Source organism: Sus scrofa, chromosome 18 (assembly GCF_054392235.1).
Source record: "Sus scrofa isolate SSC_HxYL_T2T_F1_AM1 chromosome 18, Sscrofa_HxYL_maternal_Yorkshire_Landrace_v2.0, whole genome shotgun sequence".
NCBI lineage: Eukaryota > Metazoa > Chordata > Mammalia > Artiodactyla > Suidae > Sus > Sus scrofa.
In genome coordinates, this window is record NC_139400.1 from 23,415,605 (window position 1) to 23,440,649 (window position 25,045).

Sequence of the window (25,045 nt, forward strand, 5' to 3'; positions counted from 1 at the left end):
CTTACACCTCGCAGTGGTGCCTGAGGCATCTCCTTGGGTGAGACCCATGAAAATCAGCAGTAGTCACTGCTGAGGGTCTTTCCAGCTGGAATAGTTCCATGAAGCCTTGCAGCCTTCTGTGTGGTGGCCTCCACACCACTCCCTGATAGAAACAACCAGAGGCAGGCAGGGGGCTTCTCCTTCCTCACAGTCTGTGCCTCACATCCTTCCATCCTCATCCCAGCAGCTCCACCCTCACACCCACACATCCCACCTCTGGTCAAATCAAGCTCTCCACAGATGCCCACTTCCTTTCACTTCTCCATCACTGGGATGCCTTTCCTTTGGGTGAGCCTCTTCTCAGCCTTTAAAATTCAGCTCAGATCCTACCTGCTAAAGTCTCAACTTCCCATACTGGCCTGAAGTCTCCCCTTCTCAGTCTTAGCTTTGTATTCACTATTGAATAAGGTGTTGGCCAAAATCATTTCTTCATTTCTTCACTTCTCTACTTGATTATCAACTCCTTAAGGTCAGGGACAAGATCATATATGTCTTTTAGCCCCAGTGCTTAATACAGTACTTCTACACAGGATGGTTACACTTATGGGTCAACATGGCTAGCTATGGTGAACAGTTGTTTTTGGGTCAAAACCAATCTAGATATTTCTGTAAAGGTGTTTTAAGATGTGATTAACATTTAAATCTTTAAACTTAGAGTAGAAGAGATTACTTTCCATGTTTGGGTGGGCCTCATTCAATCAGTTGAAAGTCTTTAGAGAAAAGACTTACATCCCTGGAAGAGGAAAGAATTCAGCCTCCAAACTGCCTTCAGACTTGAGTTGCTACATTAAACTCTTGGAATTTCCAGGCTGCCAGCCTGTTCTGCAAATTTTGGACTTGCCAGACCCCATAATCATGTAAGCTCATTCCTTAAAATAAAACTCTGCCTCTGTCTCCGTTCCTCTGTGCCTGTGTGTATCTCCATATCTCTGTGTCACTTTGTCTTTCTGTGTGTGTGTGTGTGTGTGTGTGTGTGTATAAAAATAACCAAGAACCCTAACATAGTACATGTTTATCAGAGCTCAGACTTAATAGCAAGGAAAGGAATATGGCATGTGAGGCTAAAGGATGAATAGAGGAGGGGAAAATGACTAAAAATATGTGGGTAGGCAGACAGATTGAATGACCAGAAAAGAAACTACATGCCATTATTTTTGAAATCATGATTTCTACATTTATTATGCATCTGGGCACCATATGTACATAGAAATATTTTAATGCAATTGGATATCCTTAAATTTTAGAGATTCCCATGTAAATATCAAACTTTCAGGTAGAATAGGATTAAGATATGGAAAAAGGGATTTAGACCAACATAAAGAGCATATAACAAAGTGTATTTATATTTTGTAGAGGATTTTCTGGAATTCTTAGAGTCTTTGAGGACTGGATTAAGACCCTGGGATTCCTAAAACCTTAGGAGTTCTCAAACTATTTTCAGTACTTTTAGAAGTCACATTGAAGTCCTACCCCAGTCTGCTAAGCCTGCATAGGCTCATTAAAATGTCAAATTTTGTTTGCTTTTGGCTGGAATTCTCTTAAACCAGTGTGATGACATTGCTGATCTTATGCTGCTCAATATCTCTACTTGTTAATCATACATATATTTAATCTTTTTAAAAATGGAAACAGATCAGCTAATTAGCAAGTTTCCCAGTTTACTGAGAGGATTTTTTGAACTGTATACAAAATGACTATATATTAAAAACATGCAAATATAAATGATGAACTGGAAAAATATTTATAATATGTAAGTGACAGTCCAATAATTAAAATATTCACTAACAAAATAGCTATAGGAGGAATTTTTGAGATTTTTTTTTTAAATTGTGGTATAGTTGATTTACAATATTATATGTTTCAGGTATACAACATATTAAAAGTTAATTCCCCATGTATATTTTCTTTCTTTTCTTTTCTTTTTTTTTTTTTTTTTTTTTTGCTCTTTAGGACCTCATCTGTGGCATATGGAGGTTCCTAGGCTAGGGGTCAAATCGGATTTACAGCTGCTGGCCTACACCACAGCCACAGCAACACAGGACCTGAGCCTCATCTGTGACCTACACCATAGCTCTCAAAAAGCCCAGATCCTTAATCCACTGAATGAGGCCAGGGATCAAACCCGCAACCTCATCGTTCCTAATTGGATTCATTTCCACTGCGCCAGGACAGGAACTCCCCCCAGGTATAGTTACTATAAAACATTGGCTAAATTATCTGTGCTGTATACGTACTGAGAGTTTTTGTCATGAGTGTTAGATTTTGCCAGATCCTTTTTCTGTATCTACTGATATGATCATGTGATTTTTCTTTTTTAGATTGTGGATGTGATGGATTTTTAAATATAAAATTTTAATACCATGACAGATGTTATTTTAAAGAATAAGAAGTTTCCTTCTTCTAAATTACTTGTTGTTGCTACTTAGATTAAGACTTTAGAGAAAGACCTCTGTTATTTCATATCACACACAGCAATCTCCTCAGTAATGGTCACATTTCACTTTCTAGAAATCGAATATATCACATCAGTAAGCATTTATGAGCACCATTTATATGCAAAACACAGTGTCTGACATCAAGAAAAATGCCAAGTAGCTTATCCTTACAGCAGTGTTTAATCTTTACAGCCTTTCACAAAAATTGACTCAAAATGCATCATAGATCTGAAAGTAAAGCACGAAATTATAAAACATGTGGAAAATAACATGGGAGAAAACCTAGATGATCTTGAGTATACCTTTTTAGATACAACATTGAAGGCACAATCCATGAAAGAAATAATTGATAAGCTGGACTCATTAAAATTAAAAAGTTCTGGAGTTCCCATTATGGCTCAGCCAAAACAAACCCAACTGGTGTCTATGAGGATCTGGGTTTGATCCCTGGTCTTGCTAAGTGGGTTAAGGATCCAGCATAGCTCTGAGCTGTGGCATATATCTCAGGCCTGTCTCAGATCCCAAGCTGCTGCGGCTATGGCGTAGGCCAGCAGCCACAGCTCCCATTCAATCCCTAGCCTGGGAAACTCCATATGCCACAAGTGTGGCCCTAAAAAGCAAAAAAAAAAAAAAAAAAAGTTCTGCTTTGTGGAAATCAACGTTAAGAGAATTAATTAAAAGACAAGCCATATATTGGGAGAAAAGACACACCTGATAAAGGACTATTATCCAAAAAATACAAAGAACTCTTAAAAATCAACAATAAGGAAACAAACAACTGGATTAAAAAATGGGCCAAAGATCTTAACAGACACCTAACCAAAGAAGATATATAGATGCCAAATGAGCATGTGAATATATGCTCCACATCATGTATCATTAGGGAAATGCAAATTAAAATGCACTACAACTTCACACCTATTAGACCAGGCCAAGTCCAGAACAGTGAAAAAAACAGATGCTGGTGAAAATGTGGAACAATAGGAATGCTGGCAGGAATGCACCAGTGGGATGCAACCTCTTTGCAAGACAGTCTGGTGGTTTAAAAACTAAACATACTCTTACCTTATGATTCAGCTGCTGCGCTCCATGGTATTTACTCAAAATTGCTGAAAACTTACGTCTGCACAAAAAGTTGCACACAGATGTTTAGAACTGCTTTGTTCATTATTGCCAAAGCTTGGAAGGAACCAAGATGTCCTTCGGTAGGTGAGCAGATACACTGTGGTACATTGGACAATTACTATTATTTAGCACTAAGAAGAAGCAAGCTATCCAGCCATGAAAGGACACAGAGAAAACATCAATGTATATTCGTAAGTGAAAAAAGGCAATCTGAAAAAGCTACATACAGTATGATTCCAACTCTAAAAAATTCTGGAAAAGACAAAACTGGAGATAGTAAAAAGGTCAGTGGTTGCCAGGGGTTGGGGAGGGGCAGGAGGGATGAACAGGCAGAGCACAGAACATTTTTAGGGCAATGAAAATACTCTGTATACTATTATACAGATGGATGTTTATCATTGTATATCTGTCAAAATCCATAGAATGTACAAGCTTAAGAATGAAACCTAAGGTAAATGATGGACTTCAGGTCTTTGGATGATTATGTTGTAACAAGGTAGGTTCATGCTTGATAGTAACGAATCACTCTGGTGAGTGACATTGATCACGGGGGAGGCTCTACATGTGTAGGGACAGGGGTGTAGAAAAGCTCTGTCCCTTCCTCTCACATTTGTGGTGAATCTAAAACATCTCCAATAAATACAGTCTAAAAAGAAAAACAACCTAGAGGGCTGGATGTAGGGCTAAGTGCCTTTCCTGGGCTCGGACCACTGTCTGAGACAGAACGATTGTACGAGCCTCTCCCATCAGATTCTCTCTCAGCGGAGGCAGAGGTTCTGTGCACACCTGGCCCACTGCTGCCAGTTCTAGCCCCCCACCCTCACCCCCACAGCTCCCACCCCCACCCCCATCTCATTTCAGTTTAGACCCTGCCTCCCTGTTAAATACTAGTGTGCCCAACCTCCACCCTTGATGAAATCACTGCTGCCTCTGGAGCAGCTGGAAATCCTTTCTGCCAGGTGTGTTTTGTCTGATCAGTTGGTCACTGTGAAGGTGAATACAGAACTAAAAGGCTCTCTTGTGTTTGGGGGAGCTGTGAAAATCTGGAGCCAGGCAGGTGGGCTCCAAGTACCATTTCCAGAAATAGCAAGAAAAGGATTCTTTTAAAAGCGTGGTGTTTTCCTTCTAATTGAACACTCTTAGCTGCCAGAGGTTCTCCTCTGGACAGAGAATTCTATATGCCTTTCCTTGCGATACAACCATCAAGCAGAGCCAGGACACGTTGATCAACCTCTCAGTGCCTCAGTTTACCCATCTGCTATAAATCAGCTCTCCTCCACTGGAAGCCCGTGGTTTGTACAGTGGGAGGGAGAAGGGGGGAGGGAATTAGAATAGAGATGAAGAGCTGCTTTTTTCTTATTTCAGTCCTTGGCCAGAATGTAAACAGCAGCCTGTTTCTAAAACTCAGCTGACAGAGGAAAACCAGTGAGCCCTTGCTGGTGAGGCCTGGGACCAGGCTGAACAGAAACAACTGACGGCTTCTATCTTGGTCCCTTCACAAATAGCACTCACCAGGGGTTGCTCCTTAAGGCCAGGCCTCCTGGGCCGTCCGGGCGTCAGATGGAAATGATTTGGGAACATCCGGTATGGCCTGAATGTGATCCTTTGGGTAAGGTCTGAAAAAAAAGAGCAAGACGGGAGGAAAGGCAAACAAATTCCCTTAAAAACTATGCATCCTGAAAGCTTGATATTTAATGTTCACCCCTTAGAGCTGTATTCCTAACTCTGGGTTTGTAAGACACAACATGTTTTTCCCCCTAATCCTTTCCAAAAACGCATTCCATAAATTGTTAACATCCCTGCCAATGGCCTCAGTAAACTCACATACCAGCTTTAAAGTCAACCCCTTTTAAACCAATGCATCAGTCCTTTGAGTTAAAGGGATATTATTTCCAGATTCCTATAGCTGCTAGCTTCTTTTTAAAGTTGCAAATGATCATGTTTCTTTGTTGCTGCTAATTTTTAGAGAGAAATAGATACAGTGGCAGCAATCCATCTACACAGTAGCTGTGACATCCTCCAGGCCCCTTAACACACCCCGAGGTCCACTGTCACCCCACCCCCACCTGCCTCCTGGTTGCTTTGCCTCTCCTAAGGGCTTGACACTCTCCTTGTTCAGAATGGCCAAGGAGATCCCGTATACATTATTATCGTGGTATTGCTATTGTTATTTGTTTTATGACAGAGAGGTTGTCAGTGTGGTGGTTTAATACATTGGCTCCAGAGCTGCCTAGGTTTGAAGTTCATTTCTACCACTTGTAGCTGTGTGACCTCGAGTAACTTACTTAACCACTCTGTGCCTGGGTTTCCTTATCTATGAAATGAGAATGGTAATAGTATCTACTTCATACACTATTATATATGAAGCAGTTAAGCAGGGCCTACACAGAATAAGTTCCATACAAGGGCTAGTTGCTATCACACAGTTTTTCTAGGTAGTGCTTTCAGCCAATGGGGACTGCTCTAATGACTCAACCATCAACATGGAAAAAAATCTAGAAGGATCTGGGGATCAGTTAAAATGTATGCAGAGAATACATGCCTTATGGCCCCTCTGAGTCACAAGGGGAGAATCCTAGACTTTATGGATCACGGTGGACCTCACAGACCATCAGGCCCTACCCCTCATCCTAGAGCCTCTCGCTGACAAGTTGAGGGCAAATCTAGTGCCAGCCCCTAGGTCTCCAGGTTTTCTGTCCCCAGACAAGCTTTCCCCATTTCCTGGTGCTACTCTCAGAGGGGAGAGCTGTCATTCCAGGCTGGGTCCTCATCACACCCAGGGTGGGTATTGCTACAGTCCTCGGGATTCAGTCTCCCGGTTTGCATTTTCCCTGCTCTGACCCCCTTTTCGTCTCTTTGTCAAAATAGTTTTGCTCAAATGCCGTTTTTTTCTCACCCCATTCCAGTGTCTAAGGATCTGCAGGGCTTCACTCCTGTATATGATGTGGCTTTGGATGTGCTGCTGATTTTCATAGAGGTATAAAGAAACAGTTTCATTGCTCCCCATTTTTTATGTTTCTTATTCCCTCCAATACTTAATAATGTGCTTTCCCAAAAGGCAAGTGTTCAATAAACGCTTATTGCCAACAAATGGGATGTTGAGACCCTGAGATATAAATACAGTTACAGATATAGATGAGGTGGGGGAAGGAAGAGGTAAAGAGAGAGAGAGAGAGGTTTTCCGGCTCCCATGCATGATTCCTGAGCAGAGTAAGGTTCATGGAGTATGTCCTTTGCTCTAAAACAAGACTGCCAGATTCTCAAAGCCTGTCTCTGATGTATTTCCAGCAAAGCTTCTTTTTAATAAACTCAAGGAGACTTTAGCCATCTTCTGAGCCAGTGCGGTTCAAACTGTCCCAAGGTTCAGTCGAGGTGCCAGAGGGGCAGGGGGCGGGGAGAGGGGGGAGTGAGTGGAGTGGTTTCTGGGGCCCTTCCTCCACTCCCAATGGGGTAGCTCTGCTTTCAAAGTGTCACAATTCAGTGTTGCAATTAATTCTGGCTCAGATGTGTAGGTTGTTGCTGTGGCTGTGGCATAGGCCGGCAGCTTCATCTCTGATTCGACCCCTGGCCTGGGAACTTCCATATGCCGCCAGTGTGGCCCTAAAAGCATAAAATAAAATAAAATAAAATAAAATAAAATAAAATAAAATAAAGCAAGCAAGCACTGGCCAAGGCCATTGTTTCGGAGATGAAGTGAGTGGCTGCAGGTCATTAAGCTAGTCAATGGCAGAGCCTGGGGAAGAACCCAAATCTTGGGGTCCCAGTGCCCAGGTACTTTGCATCGCAGCATGCTGCACCACCAACAGCCTCATACAATGACATCTTAAACAAGGATTCTATAGAAGCTTAAACAATGTTTTTTAAAAACATTAAGAAAGGAAGCACCAAAATGTCCATAAAGCACACACAAGGCTGTCTCCGCCAACAGCCCAATAAGACAAAGATATCTTTACAACCACCCTGAAGGTGGGCTGTTCTCTCTCCTCCACCCCAGCTGAAGATAAACAAGGCCAATCCTTAGGATAGTCAGCGTGTCAGTGACTTTGTTTTTCAAGTCTTTCTTCAACATAAGGCCTTGCTCTGTTTTAGCCCCTTTGCCCTCTGTCAAAACAGGGGAATCTGCCACCTGTAATTTGGCCTGTGGTTCAAGTTACTGACTGCCTTTTCCTCGTGAATGAGTGTCTTCAATACGCTCTGTTCCTTAGTGGTATTTGCTTTAAGAATTTTATCTCCAATGATTTCATGAATTTTTTTTTTTTTTTTTTTTTGTGGTCCCTTATTGAAGGAATTTCAAGCATCTGTGATGGGGAAAAAGGAGATACTTTTTCTTAATGGTTGGAAAATCTTACTGTGATCATATTAGGTATTCATTCAAGGTACCATTAAGGTGACTTAGAAGAGCAATTATAGTTTGATCTTTCAAGGGCAGAAATTCCTACCTAGGAGTTTCCATCGTGTCTCAGGGGTTAATGGACCCGACTAGTATCCATGAGGATGCGGGTTCAATCCCTGGCCTCGCTCAGTGAGTCAAGGATCTGGCATTGCTCTGGCTGTGGCGTAGGTACCTAGTCCTCTGGATCTGAGTAGAACTTGAAGTATCCCTGGCTGATTTTTCAGCAACAGACTACCTCAAAAGCCCTCACGCTTGTTTTGTTTTGTCTTTTTGTTGTTGTTTGTTTTTTTCTTCTTCTTAGGGCCACACCTGCTGCATATGGAAGTTCCCAGGCCAGGGGTAGAATCAGAGCTGCAGCTGACAGTCTATGCCACAGCCACAGCAACTTGGGATCCAAGCCATGTCTGTGACCTACACCACAGCTCAAGGCAACACCGGGTCCTTAACTCACTGAGCAAGGCCAGGGATCGAACCTGTATCCTCATGGAAACTATTCAGGTTCTTAACCCACTGAGTCACATGGGAACTCCCACATGTATTTTTGCCAGAATTCTGCCTAGTAGGTAGAGAGACAGAGAGACAGATACAGAGAGAGACAGAGACAGAGGGTTGGTAGTTGGGGTACCCTCTTCTCCCACCCCCTCTCCTATTCCACCCCAAATCTGAACCTTCCCCTGCCTCTGCCAACTCCCCTGTGGTCTCAAGTGTTCCAGGAAATGAGGAGTCATTCTTTATTTCTTGCTTCATAAGGGGAGGGCCCCACGTGACTCCCTGTGGCAGGGCAGTGGGGTGGGGAAGCTGAGTGGCTCCTTGCAAGCGTGCAGAGGCCCCGGCTCAGGACTCCTGGGGGAGAATTGGCTCTGTCCCCTGCCCCTCAGCATCGCCAGCCTGGAGATTGACTGCACCTGGCACAGCTCCACAGCCGTGCCCTCCTTCCCCTCCACACATTCCCGCCTGCATGATCTCTCCCCTCCCTCTGCCCCAGGGCTCCTGCCTGCATTCCTTCTATCTTCTGGCATTTTTGTTCATGTTGTTTTACTCTGTGTTTAATAATAGCTCCACATTTTCTTCTTTATCTGGAATCAAGAATCATGCCTGCATCATGTGTTCACTTTGGGAATATAATTTATGGCAATGCTGGCCGTCGGATTAATTGCTTTTCATTAGCTTCGTACTTCTTAATGATTACAAATTGTTTGCCTCTACAAGAAACAGTTCCATCCTGTTCTCCAAATTTACTAGCCTTCAATTGCAACCAGAAACTGGAAGTCTGTACTTGTGGAATGAAGTCTGGCCAGACCCTGGCTTTGTGCAACAGGGTCTGGCTATACTGATGGTGGGGAAGAGGGTAGGTAATCCTAGATCTTTAGACTTCAAAGCTCAGATTATGGACCGTGGGCCCAGTAAAAAGTGAATTTAGCTTTTCTAAGCCATAGACTATTCTGAGTCTCGGTTCTCAAATCCATAAAGTGGAGTGAGAAAGACAGAAAGACAAGATATGGATAGTTAATAACCAGTTTACTTTAAAGTCAGTTTCAAAAAACCTATACTTCATATAATGAATGGGATTTTTAAAAGCCAGCAAGAAATATACCCACCAAAAAAGGAGCAGCAGGATAAATCCCAATGGAAAATCTGTGCCTTTCTGCGGTTGGAGTCACTTGGTCAAGAAATGATGAAATTACAAATTTTTGTAAAGGGTGTGTGTTTTGGAGTTTCTGAGGTCCAGGTCTCAGCGTGAGAGTTGGGCAAGGCCAGCCTTTAACTCCGATGCAGAATAAAGAGAAGGAAGTGGTCACGACAAGCATTCTTTCCCACCCCGGCAGCACCTCCCTGGTCTAATGTTGCCTGTCAGTCTCTTGTCTGCTGAACTTGGAATCTAGCTCTCCCAGCAAGCCTGTGCCCCCAGTCCTCCCTGCAAGACCTTCGTCCTTTAACTCTCTATGGGAATGGTTGGTAAAAGTGACTTTCAGGTGGAGGTGGAGGGGGGCTGGAGCAGTCTGACCCTGCACAGAGGGCCTGTATGTGAGCAGCCCTGGCGGCTCTTGGAGCTGAGGGCCTACCGCTGAGGAGCGGTGGGAATTCTCAGTGCAGAGCAGCACTGCTGCCCTTGCCCACAGCCCAGCTACTAACTTGAGTCCTTTCGGTAACTAGGATCCATCTTGGACTAACCCACAAGAATAATGTGAACCCAGAAGAACCAAGCACCCAGACCACGCTGTCCTTTTTCCCCCATAAGCACTGTGGTTCACTTATTCAGTCATCCAACAAACAATGACTGGGTACCAACTGAATGATGAAGCTAAGCCGATGGGACAAAGAGGTATATGCTGCATTGACAATGGCTTGAGAAAGTTTCTTTTTCTCTCTTCCCTGTTAAATAAAATCATTTAGTGACCTCAATTACTTAACTACGGTTAACCTGTTTTTCCCCAGGGCAGTGTTATTCAAAGTGTGACCCAAGGATGAGCAGAAGCAGCATCAACTGAGAATTTATTAGAAGGTTCACTTCTCAGGCCCCCGTTCAGAGCCATTGAACCCATGCTTCTGGTGGTGAGGCTCAGGAATCTGTGTTTTACCAAACTTTCCAGGTAATTCTTTTTGTTTTCTTTTTCTTTTCTTTCAGTTATTTGAGGGTATAGACTCAGAAGTAGAAGTGCTGAATCATTTGGTAATCCTATTTTTAATTGTTGAGAGATCACCATGCTGTTTTCCACAGTTGCTCTTTCACTGAACCTTTTCCACAGCTGCTGAATATAAAATTCCTGTCAACAGCGCACGAGTTCTAATTTCTTCACATCCTCACCAACACTTGTAATTTTATGTTTTGTTTTTATTTTTGATAGTAGCCATCTTAAACGGTGCGAGGCGGCATGTCACTGCAGCTTTGATTTGCATTTTCCTAATGATGACTGATGTTCAACATCTTTTCATGTGCTTATTGGCCATTTGTGTATCTTCTTTGGAGAAATGTCTATTCAAGTAATTTGTTCAAGTTATTTGTTTGTTTGTTTTTCTTTTTTTTAAACATGCGGCTACACCCACAGCATGTGGAAGTTCTAGGGCCAGGAATGGAACCAGATCCATTGCAGAGACAATGCTGAGTAGTTATGCCATAGGCCACAAGGGAAGTCCTCATTTTTTCATCTTTGGATAGAGTTGTTTCTGTGCTGCGTTTTAGGAGTTCTGTATATATTCTGGATATGAGTCCCTTATCAGATATATGATTCACAAATACTATTTCATAGTCTGTGGGTTATCTTTTTACTTTTCTGATATTACATTTCAATGCAAAAAATTTTAATTTTCATAAAGCCTAATTTGTCTATTTTTGTTGTTGTTGTTGCCCTTGCTTTTGGTATCATATGAAGAAATCATTGCCCAATCCAATGTCATGAAACTTTCTTTTAAGGGTTTTAAGAGTTTCATAGTTCTAAGTGTTATGTTTTTTACGTCTTGGATCCATTTTGAGCTAATTTTACAGATGGTATTAGGTAAAGGTCTAGCTTCGTTCTTTTGCAGGTGGGTACCCATCCAGATAATGCTTTATGCTTCGGGTTGAGTAGCCCTGGTCTCTAGCACGGTCCCCATTTGTATGGTCAAAGCCAGGACTCAGGCATGTTCTTGAGGCAGCTTGAACGAAGGGAGGACAGAAAGTCAGTCCAGGGAAGTTATTTCCTTGTAAGCATGTGAGGGTGGGAAGCTGAACTTTAGCTGACATTCCATTGATGGAAACCTAGAAACATAGCCACTTGAGCTGCAAGAGAGGCTGGGAAAAGCAGTTTCTGGCTGGCTAGCTATGACCCTATCTGCAATGTTTTACTGTAGAAGAAGGAGAGACTGTGTCTTAGTGTCATGTGCAAGGCCCGGGGCTGGTGGCAGGAGATGACCATCTTCAACAAGGCCGTCCACACACTCAAACGCTGGTCGAATAAGGTGTTCCCTCCTGGTACAATGATTAAATAATGAGGCCTAAGTGTGAGTTAGTCCCCTCCAACCAGAGTGCATTAAATCGGCAAGTGTTTCACCTTTTAAAAATAGCATTAAAGTCTATGGACATTCACATCCTAAAAAGGCCACCAATGACATTGCTCCAAAGTGGGGATTGGTCAGCTCTCACCAGTGAACCAAATCAGGCCCACTGCCTGTTTTTGTAAATAAGGTTTTATTGGAACACAGCTACACCTTTTCATTTTCAAATAGTCCATGGCTGCTCTTACACTACACCCAAAGTGAGCAGTTTTGAGAGTTTGTATGGTTGACAGGATGACAGTATTTACTAGCAAGCCCCTCACAGGAAAAATCTGCCCAGACCTTCACCACCACCCTTGGGCGTAAAGTTCATAAACCATTCTTGGCGGTGGGTGCTTACTAAAGGTTTTTCAGGTGGTCTTGGCTGATCCAAGGAGATACCCAAAGCTAGGCTCCTCCATCACCAAGAAGAAGTTGGGTAAGGAAACTGTTTATTCTAGGCACTGAATGATCATTAAATCTCTCTTTTTCAGCCAAGCACTGTGCTAGGCATTTAGATACATTATCCTATTTAACTCTCACAAAACCCCACGAGGTAGTAATCACAGCTGAGCCAAGCTGAGCCTCCTGGCTTCTCTCTTGTGGGCAGGGGCTATATTTTTAACAGGTCACAGGACATGGGTATATAGATAATCTATTGATACCTCAAACCCAACACATTAGAAATGAAACAGCGTCTATTTCCCTAAACTATTGCCCTCTCTTCTTTTTTAGGCTGTAAACAAACACCTATTTCATTGATTTCTTATCATTCGCAAATCTTAGATTAGTGCCCTGATGAATCCTTTCCTTATTAAGTTTATTCTGGTCATTCCTGATTAAAACCTACCTTTGTCTGTTTTCCCATTTATTCAGATCCCTTCTAATCTTCCAAGTCCAGTGAAACTTATTCACCTCTCTGGCTTCCCATCCTTCTGTGGCAATCCTTTCAGCTCAGCTTCGATGACATCACCCTCATGAAACCTTTGTGAACCTGCAAATGAGCACCAATAGCATTTTATTGCTCTTGCTTCTTGACACTGTGCATAGTCCTCCCAGAACCATAGCTAAGGACAAACTCGAGTTAAGCTCCTTAGTAGAAAGTTGGCTTCTCGAGGACCAAGAACTTTCCTTCAGGTTAGTACTGAGTCAAGATTCCATCCTAGGATCTTTGCTTATAATCTGCTCAGCATGTTTACCTAAACTGACATCTGTGAGAATTTATCGGCAAGTGTGAAACCATAGCAGAGATCTACATAGATTACCAGATGTTGATTTCCCCCAAATTATGCTTTTCTCAGGAGATATTTGGGAGTTTAATCTGAAAGTCCCTTTAGCCAAGTCTGGATACCTGATAGTTGCCAAATGATAGAACAAATTTTGACAGAAGGATGCTTCCTTGAATTTTAATAACTTAGTTGATAATTCTAAGGGGGAGATAAGATTATATTAGCACAACAATTGACTAAGCTGAAGCCGTAATTGCTCTATTGCTTTGCCCCAAGCAAAACAACATAGTCAATGTGTATATTTTGACTAAGGGGTCAAGGTAACCTCCATTCTGGACCCAGATTTTTATTTACTAGCAGTTTGACACTTGGCAGGTCATTAAGCTTCTACGAGGCTCAATTTCCTCCCCTTTGCAACATGGAGATTATGTACTATCTGCTCCTTCTGCTTTACAGGGTTGTTGTGAGCAGAGTAAAGTGAGATAAGGTGTGTTAAAAAATTTAGTAAACTAGCTTTTGCTGCTGATACCCTAAAACATAGCGGCTTATTTTTTTTTCTTTATTTTTCTTTCTTCTTTTTTTTTCTTTTTTTCTTTTTTTTACAGCTGCACTTACAGCACATGGAAGTTCCCAGGTTAGGAGTGGAGTCAGAGCTGCAGCTGCTGGCCTACACCACAGCCACAGCCACAGCCACGCCAGATCTGAGCTGGGTCTGCAAGAGGCTTTTGTTTTTAATTCAGTGAGTTTTACTATATTTATAATTGTATAACCATCATCACAACCTAACTTTAGAACATTTCTATCCCAAACCCCCAGCCCATCCCTCCCCCTGAATCTGCCCCCTTTGGTAATCATAAGTTTTTCAAAGTCTGTAAGTCTGTTTCTATTCTAAAAATAAGTTCATTTACATCCTTTTTTTAGATTCCATATATCAGTAAGTGATTGCATATGATGTTTGTCTCTCACTGTCTGACTAACTTCCACTTAGTATGATAATTTCTAGGTCCATCCATGTTGCTGCAAATGAGATTATTTCATTCTTTTTGTGGCTGAGTAATATTCCATTGTATATAGGTACCACATCTTCTTTATCCACTCCTTTGTTGATGGACATTTAGGTTGCTTCCATTGTCTTGTACATAGCACTGCAATGAACATTGGGGTACATGTATCTTTTCGAATCACAGTTTTCTCCAGATAGATGCCCAGAAGTGGGATTTCTGGGTCATGCGGTAATTCTATTTTTAGTTTTTTGAGGAATCTCCATGCTGTTTTCCATAGTGGTTGCACCAATTTACATTCCCAACAGTGTAAGAGGGTTCACTTTTCTCCACACCCTCTCCAGCATTTATTGTTTGTAGATTTTTTGATGATGGCCATTCTGGCAGGTGTAAGGTGGTACCTCATAGTAGTTTTGATTTGCATTTCTCTAATAATTAGTGATCTTGAGCATCTTTTCATGTGTTTTTTGGCCATCTGTATGTCTTTGGAGAAATGTCTGTTTAGATCTTCTGATCATTTTTTGATGTATTTTTTTTTAATTGAGCTGCAGGAGCTATGTATATATTTTGGAGATTAATCCCTTGTCAGTTGCTTCATTTGCAAATATTTTCTCCCATTCTGTAGGTTGCCTTTTCGCTTAGTTTAGGGTTTCCTTTGCAGTGCAAAACTTTTAAGTTAATTTAGGTCCCATTTCTTTGTTTTTATTTTTATTTTCACTACTCTAGGAAGTAGATCTGAGAAGATATTGCTGCAGTTTATGTCAGAGAGTGCTTGGCCTATGTTTTCCTCCAAGAGTTTTATCGTATTTGGTCTTATATTTAGGTCTCTAATCCATTTTGAGTTTATTTTTGTGTATGGTGTTAGAGAGTGTTCTAATTTTATTCTTTTACATGTAGCTGTCCAGTTTTCCCAGTACCACTTATTGAAGGGACCGTCTTTTCTCCATTGTATATTCATGCCTCCTTTGTCATAGATAAGTTGCCCATAAGTGGATGGGTTTATTCTGGGCTTTCTATCCTGTTCCATTGGTCTCTAGTTCTGTTTTTGTGCCAGTACCATACTGTTTTGTTGACCATGGCTTTGAAGTATAGTCTGAAGTCAGGGAGCCTGATTCCTCTAGCTCCATTTTTCTTTGTCAGGATTGTTTTGGCTCATAGTGGCTTATAATAACAACTATTCATTTAGCTTATGACTTTGGGGATTGGCTCAACTATGTGGTCTGGGTCACCTTAGTTGATCATTGTTGGGCTCAGTGTCCATGATGCAAATTGGCTAATGCATGGGCAATCTAGGATGGCCTCAATCACATGGCTGGTGGTTGTCAAGCTGTAGGCCTGGTTAACAGGAGTAACTGAGCCGTGTGTATTCTCATCATCCAGGAAGCCATTTTGGGCTTCTTCACAGGCAGCCTCAGGGTTTAAGAGAAGACAAACTCCATTGTACCCTTGCTTTTCAAGTCTCTGCTGGTGTTGCATCACATTTCCTGTATCCCACTAGGAGAGCATTCAGAGTTCAAAGTAAGGAAGCATGGATGGACAGTCAGAGGAGGACAAGACATTATGACCACTTTTCCCACCTACCAGATCACTGCCAATTGGAATTATAGCAGAATTTCTAGCACCCAGTGAAGACAGGCAGGTCTTTTAAAAATGGTGTTAATGTCTATGAATATTCACATCCTAATAAAACCACCAATGACATTGCTCTAGAGTGGGGATTGGCAAACTCTATTCTGAGAACCGAGTAAGGCCCGCTGCCTGTTTTTGTAAATAAAGTTTTATTGGAGCACTGTCACATGCATTCATTTTCATATAGTGTATGGCTGCTCTAACACCAAGGCAGTAGAATTGATGGTAATTTTATTTTTAATTTTTTTTTAGGAAACTCTATGCCATTTTCCAACATCATCGGTAGGGGCTGCAGTGTCCAAGTCCAGTGGCAGGGGCATTGGAATCCTTTCTGGAACCATCCCACACTGCATTTTGGGTGTTATTCTCAGCTGAGTGGCCATCCAAGTTTAATTCTCTGGCCTTCCCAAAGAGTCTGGGAGGCATCTGATATCCTTTAATAAATTCCTTTTTTGTTTAGACTAGCTAAGAGTGGTTTCTACTGTTTCTAACTAAGGATCCTGACACTGATTGTTTTCTAAGCCTGGGGCTCTGTGGCTTTAAACACCCTATGCTGAAGAAGGCACAATTTTTGTTTTACTTTTTGCAAATAAAATGTTTAGTTCACCTTGGTATGCATTCATATAGTCCAATTAGGCTTTCATACACAAGCTCTGGATGCTCCAAATATCAGAGATGGTTTGAGAAAAGAAGGAAAGCAAATTCTATTTCTCCCATTTAGAAAACATTTGAATTTTGTTTGAAAAATCTAAGCTCACTAGCTCCACTCAGTGTCCTGCTGAACTCATGTGGCACCATATTAACTTGCAAAAAAATGAAAATGAAACTTGCTCATTTGGCAAGTTTTATAGTTTTGTGTCTATGGTTAGCTTTTTATTCAAATGTTCAATGAATTTTTTAATATGGTGTAAAGGTCTGACTTCATTCTTTTGCATGGGGATACCCAGTTTTCCCAACATCATTTGCAAAGACAGAAGCTGTCCCTTCCCCATTGTGTAGTCTTGGCACTATCATCAAAAATAGTTTGGCTATATATCCAAAGGTTTATTTCTGCACTCTCTATTCTGTTCAGTTGGTCTGTACGTCTGTCTTTAGGCCAGTCCCGACGGTCTTGGTTACTATTTCATTGTAGTATGTTTTGGAAATCAGGAAGTGTGAGCCCTCCAATTTTAGTCTTCTTTTTCAAGACTGTTTTAGCTATCCAGGATCCTATAAGATTCAGTTTTAAGATTTTTTTTCTATTTCTGCAAAAAAAAATGCTATTGGGATTTTGATAGGGATTGTACTGAATCTGTAGGTCACTTTTGATAATATAAACATTTTAACAACATTAAATCATCCAATCCACGAGCATAAATGCCTTTTCATTTGTTTCTTTGATCTTTTTTAGCAATGTTTTATAATATTCAGTGTACAGGTCTTTCGTCTCCTTGGTTAAGTTTATTCCCAAGTATTTTATTCTTTTTGATGTGATAGTGAATGAGATTTTTTTTTCTCAATTTCCTTTTCATATTGGTCATTATTAGCATATAGAAACACAGCTGATACCATATCCTGAAAATTTGTTGAAATCATGTCTTGATTTTAAGAATTTTGTGGACTCTTTAGGCTTTTCTACATACAAAATCATGTCATCTGTGAACAGAGATCATTTTACTTCTTCCTTTCCACTTTGGGTGCCTTCTACTTCTTTTTTGATATCAGAGAAATGCTGGCCTCATGGAATGAGTTTAGAGTATCCCCTCATCTCAGATTATTTGGAAGAGTTTAAGAAGTATTGGTATTAATTCTTCTTTAATTCACTTTAATTCTTGTTTAAATCTCCAGTGAAGCCATCTGGTCCTGGACTTTTCTTTGCTGATAGGCTTTTGCTTATTCCTCCAACTTCCTTACTAGTCATAAGTCTCCTTAGATTTTTAAATTTCCAATGAATCTGTGTTGGCAAGTTGTATGTTTCTAGGAATGTATCTATTTCTTACAGGCTATTCAATTTGTTGGCATATAATTTTTCATAGTGGTCTATTACAATCCATTTTATTTCTGACATGTCAGTTTCAATGTCCCCTATTTCATTTCCAAGTTTAATAATTTGAGTCTCATTTTTTTCTTAGTTATTCTACACATGGGTTTTTTAATTTTGTTGGTCTTTTAAAAACTCAATTTTAATTTTTAATATTGTTTTCTATTCTCTGTCTCTGCTCTAATTTGTATCATTTCCTTCTGCTAACTTTTGGTTCAGTTTTTTTTTTTATAGTTCCTTGACATTTAAAAGTAGATTGTCGATTTGAGATCTTTCTTCTTTTTAATGTAAACACTTACCACAATAAACTTTCTTCTTAGTATTGCTTTCACTGTATCTCATACATTTTGGTATATGTTGTGTTTTCATTTTATCTCCAGATATCTTCTAAATTCCCTTGCGATATCTTCTTTCACTTGCTGGTTGCTGAAGAGTCAATTATTTATTTCCACATTTTAGTGGATTTGCCTGTTTTCTTCCTGCTATTGATTTCCAGTTCCCTTCCATATGGTTGAAGAAGATATTGTATATGATTTCAATTTTCTTAAATTGGTTAAGACTTATTTTGTGGTTTAACATGTGGTCACATGGTGGATAACATTCCATGTGCACTTGAGAAGAATTCATTCTGCTGTTTGGAGTGGAGAGTTTTGTGTATGTATGTTAAGCCCAATTGGTCTGATTGTGTTGTTCAAGTCCTCTGTTTTCTTACTCATCTCCTATCTGGTTTTTCCATCCATAGCTTAAAGGAAGAATTGCAGTCTCCCACTCTTACTGTGCTGCTGTCCGTTTCTCCCTCCGTTTCTCCCTCCACTTCTGTCAATGACTCATATATTTGGGGACCTTAATCTCTCTTTTTTTTTGTTATTGTTGTTTTTGTTTTGTTTTTTGCTTCTTAGGGCCACACCCACAGCATTTGGAGGTTCCCAGGCTAGGGGTCTAATCAGAACTACAGCTGCCAGCCTACACCACAGCCACAGCAACACTGGATCTGAGCCACATCCTCAACCTACACCTCAGCTCACGGCAACGTTGGATCCTTAACCCACTGAGAGAGGGCAGGGATCAAACCGGCAGCCTCATGGTTCCTAGCTGGATTTGTTTAGCTACCGGCACGACAGAACTCCTTAATCCCTCTTTAAATATGATAGGATTTATGATTCTTATAGGGATTATATCCCCCAATAGTTGACTGTAAATCTTGCCTTGGGGAGACTGTTCATATAGCCGAAACTCTTCAGTGGCAATGAGAGCTTGGGCCCCTGGACCACTCTTCCGCTTAGAAGACAGTCCATAGTTTCCATACATCACACCATCCCACTGGCTTCTGCCTCCTTCTCCAAAAGCGTATCATGATGCGTCACAACTCATAACTATTTTCAAGCTGACATTGTTATGTTTCTTAAACACCATTTACTGCCTCAGCGCACACACACACACAGACATCCTTCATTCAAAGTTTAGTATATGTGAAATGTTTTCAAAGAACTCCATAACCATTCTTGATGTATGGTGATTTTCGTTCATGTAAAATGGCTTTACATATTTAAAAAAATTTTTTTAAGCAATCCATTTTCTATTTTTTAATTTAATTTTTTTTTCAGCTGCCCGCATGACATATGCAAGTTCCCAGGCCAGGGATTGAATCTGAGCTGGAACTGCAGCATTGCTGGATCCTTAACCCACTGTGCCAGGCCAGGGATCAAACTGGCATCTCTAAAGAGACAAGCCAGATCATTAACCCACTGTGCCACAGTGGGAACTCCCATATTTTAAAATATTTTTTGTTATGAAGTTATATTTGTCAAGTACATACAATGTTTGTTAGCTTGACTGATATTTTAAAATATTTGGACAAATAGTGTGTGGCTCTTTACTGTGCTCTTGTATTGGGCCTCACAGACATTCAAGATGGGCCTGGAGAGCAGTTATATGAACAAAATTGTTTATCAAAGCAGAACATTGGAAACATCTAAACATTTCCCTTTGGGATGTTTAAATTCTATCTAAATCATGAAACAGTATTTATCCATATAATAATATTTTTGAAGCCTATGAAGCATGAAGAAATGCTTATGAATAAAATACAAAATCAAATGTAAATTAAGAATATCTATGTGAAAATACTTATAGAAAGAATTGATGAAATAGTTATCAAGATTATAGGATTAAGGAGTTCACTTATTTTCAAAATATATTACAACATTTAACTCCATAGTTTGAATAAAAAGCGAGAACATGATTCATTAAATAACCTGTTTCCACAGCATTCTAGCAGCTGCCTACAGAGACATGCTGAGCTAAAGGGCTACTCAGCCTCACCTGCCTTCCTGTCCATCAGCAGCAAGTTTCCATGTCTGCTTCCAGGGATGGGCACAGTGGGAAGATAGCCACAAAGCTCAGTATAAAGATCAAACATCTGCTAGACAAGAAATATTTTAAAGAGTAAATCTACAGAAAAATGGACAGTGCGATACTCAAGAGGGATAAACTGGGGGGATTCTGGAAAGTAAGTTTGCATGACCTTGTCTGGCATCCATCTTCATGAGCCAGAGAACTTGAATTCACTCAATTCTTCTGCCTGAAGGAACAGGTGAGATCCAGCACAGGTAAATCAGAGGGCTCTGTGGGAGCCTAAGAATCCTGAGGGATAAGCAGATGTTAGGCAGGAAATAAAAAGAGAGCAAAGGGGGGCAGGTGATGGAGAGGAGACAAATGCAAAGGCAGAAGCTGAAAAAATTGCTGGTGCCTCGCAAAGTCTGCGTGAAGTTCTGTGTGGTAGACCTTTGGGAAAGTCACCCTAGCAAATCTTTCAGAAGATTGGCGGACAGTTAAAGTGGAGGCAGAGAGATCAGCTAGAAGACTGTTCAAGTGTTTAAAGAGAGAAAAGCTGTGGATGTGACTCAAGGCCTGAGCAGTGAGATGGAGAGGAGATGAATTTGCAAAGTATGAGGAGAGAGAATCAATAGGACTCAATAAGTACTCAGAAGAAGGAAAGTCAAGGGTGATGCCAAGTGCTGCCCAAATATCTGAGCATATCTATAGGACCAGTGTTGCCAGACAAGTCTCCAGAAAGCAACAAGGACTTGGTATTCATTTATATTTCAGATTGAAAACTATCTGCCTCTTTCCCAGGTTACAGTCCCATGGGGATCCATGATGTTTATATTTTATGCTTACACAGGCTGAGCTCTGTAGTTACATAATCAGAGAAAGAAATCCCACAATCAGTTCCAGGACTCTTTAGACATGACCTTTTGTAAATAGCCAGAGCAAGAGTTATAGTCAAATCCAGAGGCATTTATGAATAAATACTGACCCCCAGTGTCTAGATGCAGAAATAAAGATTACATAAAGATTTAAAATACCAAGATTATCGGGAGACTACTTGGACTTCCAGCTACAAATCCAATTCAGAATCCCTGAGTGCTTCAGAGACAAAAATATGAATATTTCACTATACCAATGGCTAGTGGCTGTCTGGAGAACTCTAGTGAATATTCTGTAGAATAAGTGTGAGAATGGATTAAAAGACCCCAATCGTGGGTGTATAACTACGTGATGGCCTTGACCCTCTCTGCTCCAAAGTCCAGGTTTAACTGTTCCAAAGATTCTTCTCACTAAAAGGATAGATTTTATGCAAATAATGTGACTGATGGAAAAATCTAGCTGTATCTCATTCCCCACCTGGGTCAACATTATATCAGGAGTTCCCGTGGTAGCTCAGTGGAAATGAATCTGACACGTATCCATGAGGACACAGGTTTGATCCCTGGCCTCACTCAGTGGGTAAAGGATCTGGTGTTGCCATGAGCTGCAGTGTAGGTTGCAGATGAGGCTCTGAACTAGCAATTGCTGTGGCTATGACGTAGGCCAGCAGCTACAGCTCTGATTTGACTCCTAGCCTGGGAACCTCTATGTGCCCTGGGTGTGGCCCTAAGAAGACAAACAAACAAACAACATTACATCAAATGGCGTTTCCTGCTTCCTCTCAAGTGGATGCAGGGTAGCGTGGTGGGCAGGTATGCCCTTTTCACTGTGTGGCTAGAATGAATTCATGAAAAACTCTTGAGTAAACTCTGCAGCAAAATAGCCCCTTTGGCTGGAGTTGCTTCATGGTGAGAAAGTGACCCTCCAACACCTTGGCCTGTAGTTGCTGCAGCTGCTGTCAGAGGGCGTCTCTTTTCCACACACTGGAAACTGGGTGCTAGCCCTTTGGAGACAAGCTTATGTCACATTCTGGTCTATACTGAAGTTTTTAAGGACTTGGTTTTGCAGAAAATTAAATGAAGCTGTCTTGAAAAGGTAGAGCTTCCTTTGTGAAAACAGCACCTTTTTTTTTTTTTTTAACAGGGTCTTTTTAATGAATCTTATTTTTAAAGTAGGAAAAGATTTAAGTCTTAAGTGGCCAGCCCTAATGTAAATAAAAGGCACACCCTTGGTACCAACAGACCCCATGTGACTTCTGTCTGGGGCAATGTGAAACATTCATTACAAGCTATTGCCTCTCATCAGTCTTAGGAGAAGGAAGCAGAGAGGAAGAGTAGAGACCACAGCTCCTTGGAGGTCACACAGATTCAAGCTGGGCTATGACACTGAGCTGAGTGATGCAAAGGCCACTTGGGAGGTGGTTGCTACAAAGAGAAAATCCAAGGAAACAGAGGCCCAGAGATTAAGTAGAGATTAGGAGCCAAACAGTGGCTTTAAGAAGGGTAGGATGCTACCCTAAAGCGTTAAGGGATTAAACTAGAAGGTTTTGCATAAGGAGAAAGAAATCCCATGACGTTTGTTCAGCTACAAGGTGATGGCAACCATAACCCTGCCTGTGACTTGTATTAGCAGAGAAGCTACTTGTTGTTCTGATGCATAACTGTAGCACCAGACCTAGCGGAAATACAACAAATGTACAACTTGTTTCTTTACAATATAATACAGACTTAAGAAGTTTTTCCTTTACCCAACAAAGACAGAAATTTCCAAAAGAATAAAAAGTGCAGAAACCGGGCACCTTTATCCAGGCGCTGCATCTAGCAAAACATGTTTTAGTGACTGACTTAATTCAAGTTTGCTTTAGTTGCTTCTTTTCAATTTTTTTTCCTCCTGTCACTTTTTTTCTGGTTTTATTTTGAAAAATGTCAAAGCTACAGAAAAGCTGGAAGAATAGTGCAACATTATAAACTCCTTCCTCACTTCATCAATTATAACATTTACTAAATTTGCTTTCTGTCTCTCTTTAAATACAGAGGGACACTGTGTTGCCTGAATCGTTTGAATGTGAGTTGCAGACATAATGACACCTCACCCTTAAAATTTCCAACCACCTTGTCCTTTATAACTTTAATATCCAATTAAGTTTCAAATGTTAAAACCCTTTCCCCAGTGCAATGGTATTTGGAGGTGAGGCCTTTGGGAGGTAATTAGGTTTAAATGAGGTCACAAGTGTGGATCCCCCAAGGCGACACTGGAGCTCTTAGAAGAGACCAGAGCCCCCTCCCTCTCCACCTTGTGAGGACACAGCAAAAAGGCATCTGTCTGAAAACCAAGAAGAGGGTTCTCAACAGACACTAAATCTGCCAGCACCTTGATCTTGAACTTCCCAGTCCCCAGAACTGTGAGAAATGTTTGTGGTTTTAGCCACCCAATCTGTGGTGTTTTTGAACAGACTAAGACAAATGTTCTGTAATCCATTATCATTATTCTTCAATCTCAAACTGTCCCAAATTTGTCACTTGAAGCCAATTTTGTGTCCCATCAGTCTTTGGGCATTTTCTTTTCTGACTCAAGATGTTCTAAGCTTGGAGTTCCCGTCGTGGTGCAGTGGTTAACGAATCCGACTAGGAACCATGAGGTTGCGGGTTCGATCCCTGGCCTTGCTCAGTGGGTTAAGGATCCGGCGTTGCCGTGAGCTGTGGTGTAGGTTGCAGACGCAGCTCGGATGCTGCGTTGCTGTGGCTCTGGCGTAGGCCGGTGGCTGCAGCTCCGATTCGACCCCTAGCCTGGGAACGTCCATATGCCGCGGGAGCGGCTCAAGAAATAGCTAAAAAGACAAAAAAAAAAAAAAAAAAAAAAAAAAAAAAGATGTTCTAAGCTCACTTTACACATTATGTGTACTCAAGCGGAATCATGATTTCCCCAAAATATCCCTGATCTGTGGAATAGTATTTAGAAAACAAGATCAAGGGAACTTAGGGCGTGTTCATTATTATCAGCTTATGGCTTCTAGGAGCTTTCAGAGGACAGAGCTAGGGATAGGGGGGGAAAGGTGGGGTGGTATTGGGAGGAAAATGCATACACACACATTCATGCAATTATCTCCAGTTCGAAATTAGTAATACAGGGGTTTTCTTTATCTTACTCCATTTTCTATCCCCTTCTCCCATGGAGAGTAACCTAATTTACAATAAGAACAAATTATTCAATTTTTTCAACCTAGGAAATTCAAAATTACTTCTCAAAAATAGTCTCAGGAAACATTTTCATCTTTAAACACTCGAAGTTAACATCAGTGTTGCCAAATCATCCCACATTATCCCCCAGAAGTCACAAGGAGCAGATTGACAGCTCTCTAAACAAGCAACCAGAAATAATGCACCTATAAACAGGACTCGAATTAGATAACTTAGCAATGGCTGATCCTTGACAGGACCAAAAAAGGACAGAGTTCAGAACAGATTGCTGTGGCTCCCACTTTAACTGGCGGAAAACTGCTGGAGGTGTTTTCCTTTTCAAAATCTATCCTGTTTGATGTGTGGTATTTGTTTCAAAGCAATGCAGTGGGGAGAGTGAAAAGATACGCATGATGTTGGTCTTAACGGTGGTAGTGGGGTGATGGGTATCTGAGTTTTCTTTGTGCTACCTATATTCTCAGCTTTTGTGGATGTTTAAACTTTTTATAATAGAAAATCGTATAGTGCATTACTGTCAAATCAGAGTAAGTATAAGATTAAATGGCCAGCCCTAATGCAAATAAAAGGCAAACAAGATGTGGGTCTAATATGTGAGAGTAGGAAGTGATGGTGACAGCTGAGATTACCTTTAAAAATATTGTCTAAGGAACTTCCAGTTTTTTGGTAACTGAAGGTCCCAATGTCTTAAAGCCTAGTCCATAGAGCTAGATTATCCTCCAGTGGATAAAACTTCACCAACTGCGAGAAAGAGAGACT

General features: G+C 41.0%; 2 protein-coding genes across 19 annotated transcripts in view; both read right to left on the bottom strand.

Annotated features, from left to right (window-relative positions):
* Positions 1-25,045, bottom strand: part of CALD1 (caldesmon 1) — a 287,937-nt gene that overhangs the window by 260,547 nt on the left and 2,345 nt on the right. Inside the window, exons 2-4 of one of the 3 annotated variants that reach the window (XM_085005401.1) lie at positions 12,854-12,997; positions 5,112-5,215; positions 3,540-3,696 (exon numbers count right to left, since the gene is read on the bottom strand). The gene's annotated coding sequence lies outside the window, so the exon portion shown is untranslated. Of the gene's footprint in view, positions 1-3,539; positions 3,797-5,111; positions 5,216-9,590; positions 11,109-12,853; positions 12,998-25,045 lie in introns of those variants that run through there. The other 2 variants (XM_021079167.2, XM_085005410.1) reach the window with 2 other exon arrangements.
* Positions 1,191-25,045, bottom strand: part of BPGM (bisphosphoglycerate mutase) — a 62,992-nt gene continuing 39,137 nt past the window's right edge. For 2 of the 16 annotated variants that reach the window (XR_014833755.1, XR_014833758.1), the window contains 2 exons: positions 12,854-12,997; positions 2,344-5,215 (listed from right to left, as the gene is read on the bottom strand). The gene's annotated coding sequence lies outside the window, so the exon portion shown is untranslated. Of the gene's footprint in view, positions 2,049-2,343; positions 5,216-11,320; positions 12,998-20,204; positions 20,526-25,045 lie in introns of those variants that run through there. The other 14 variants (XR_014833765.1, XR_014833770.1, XR_014833754.1 and 11 more) reach the window with 12 other exon arrangements.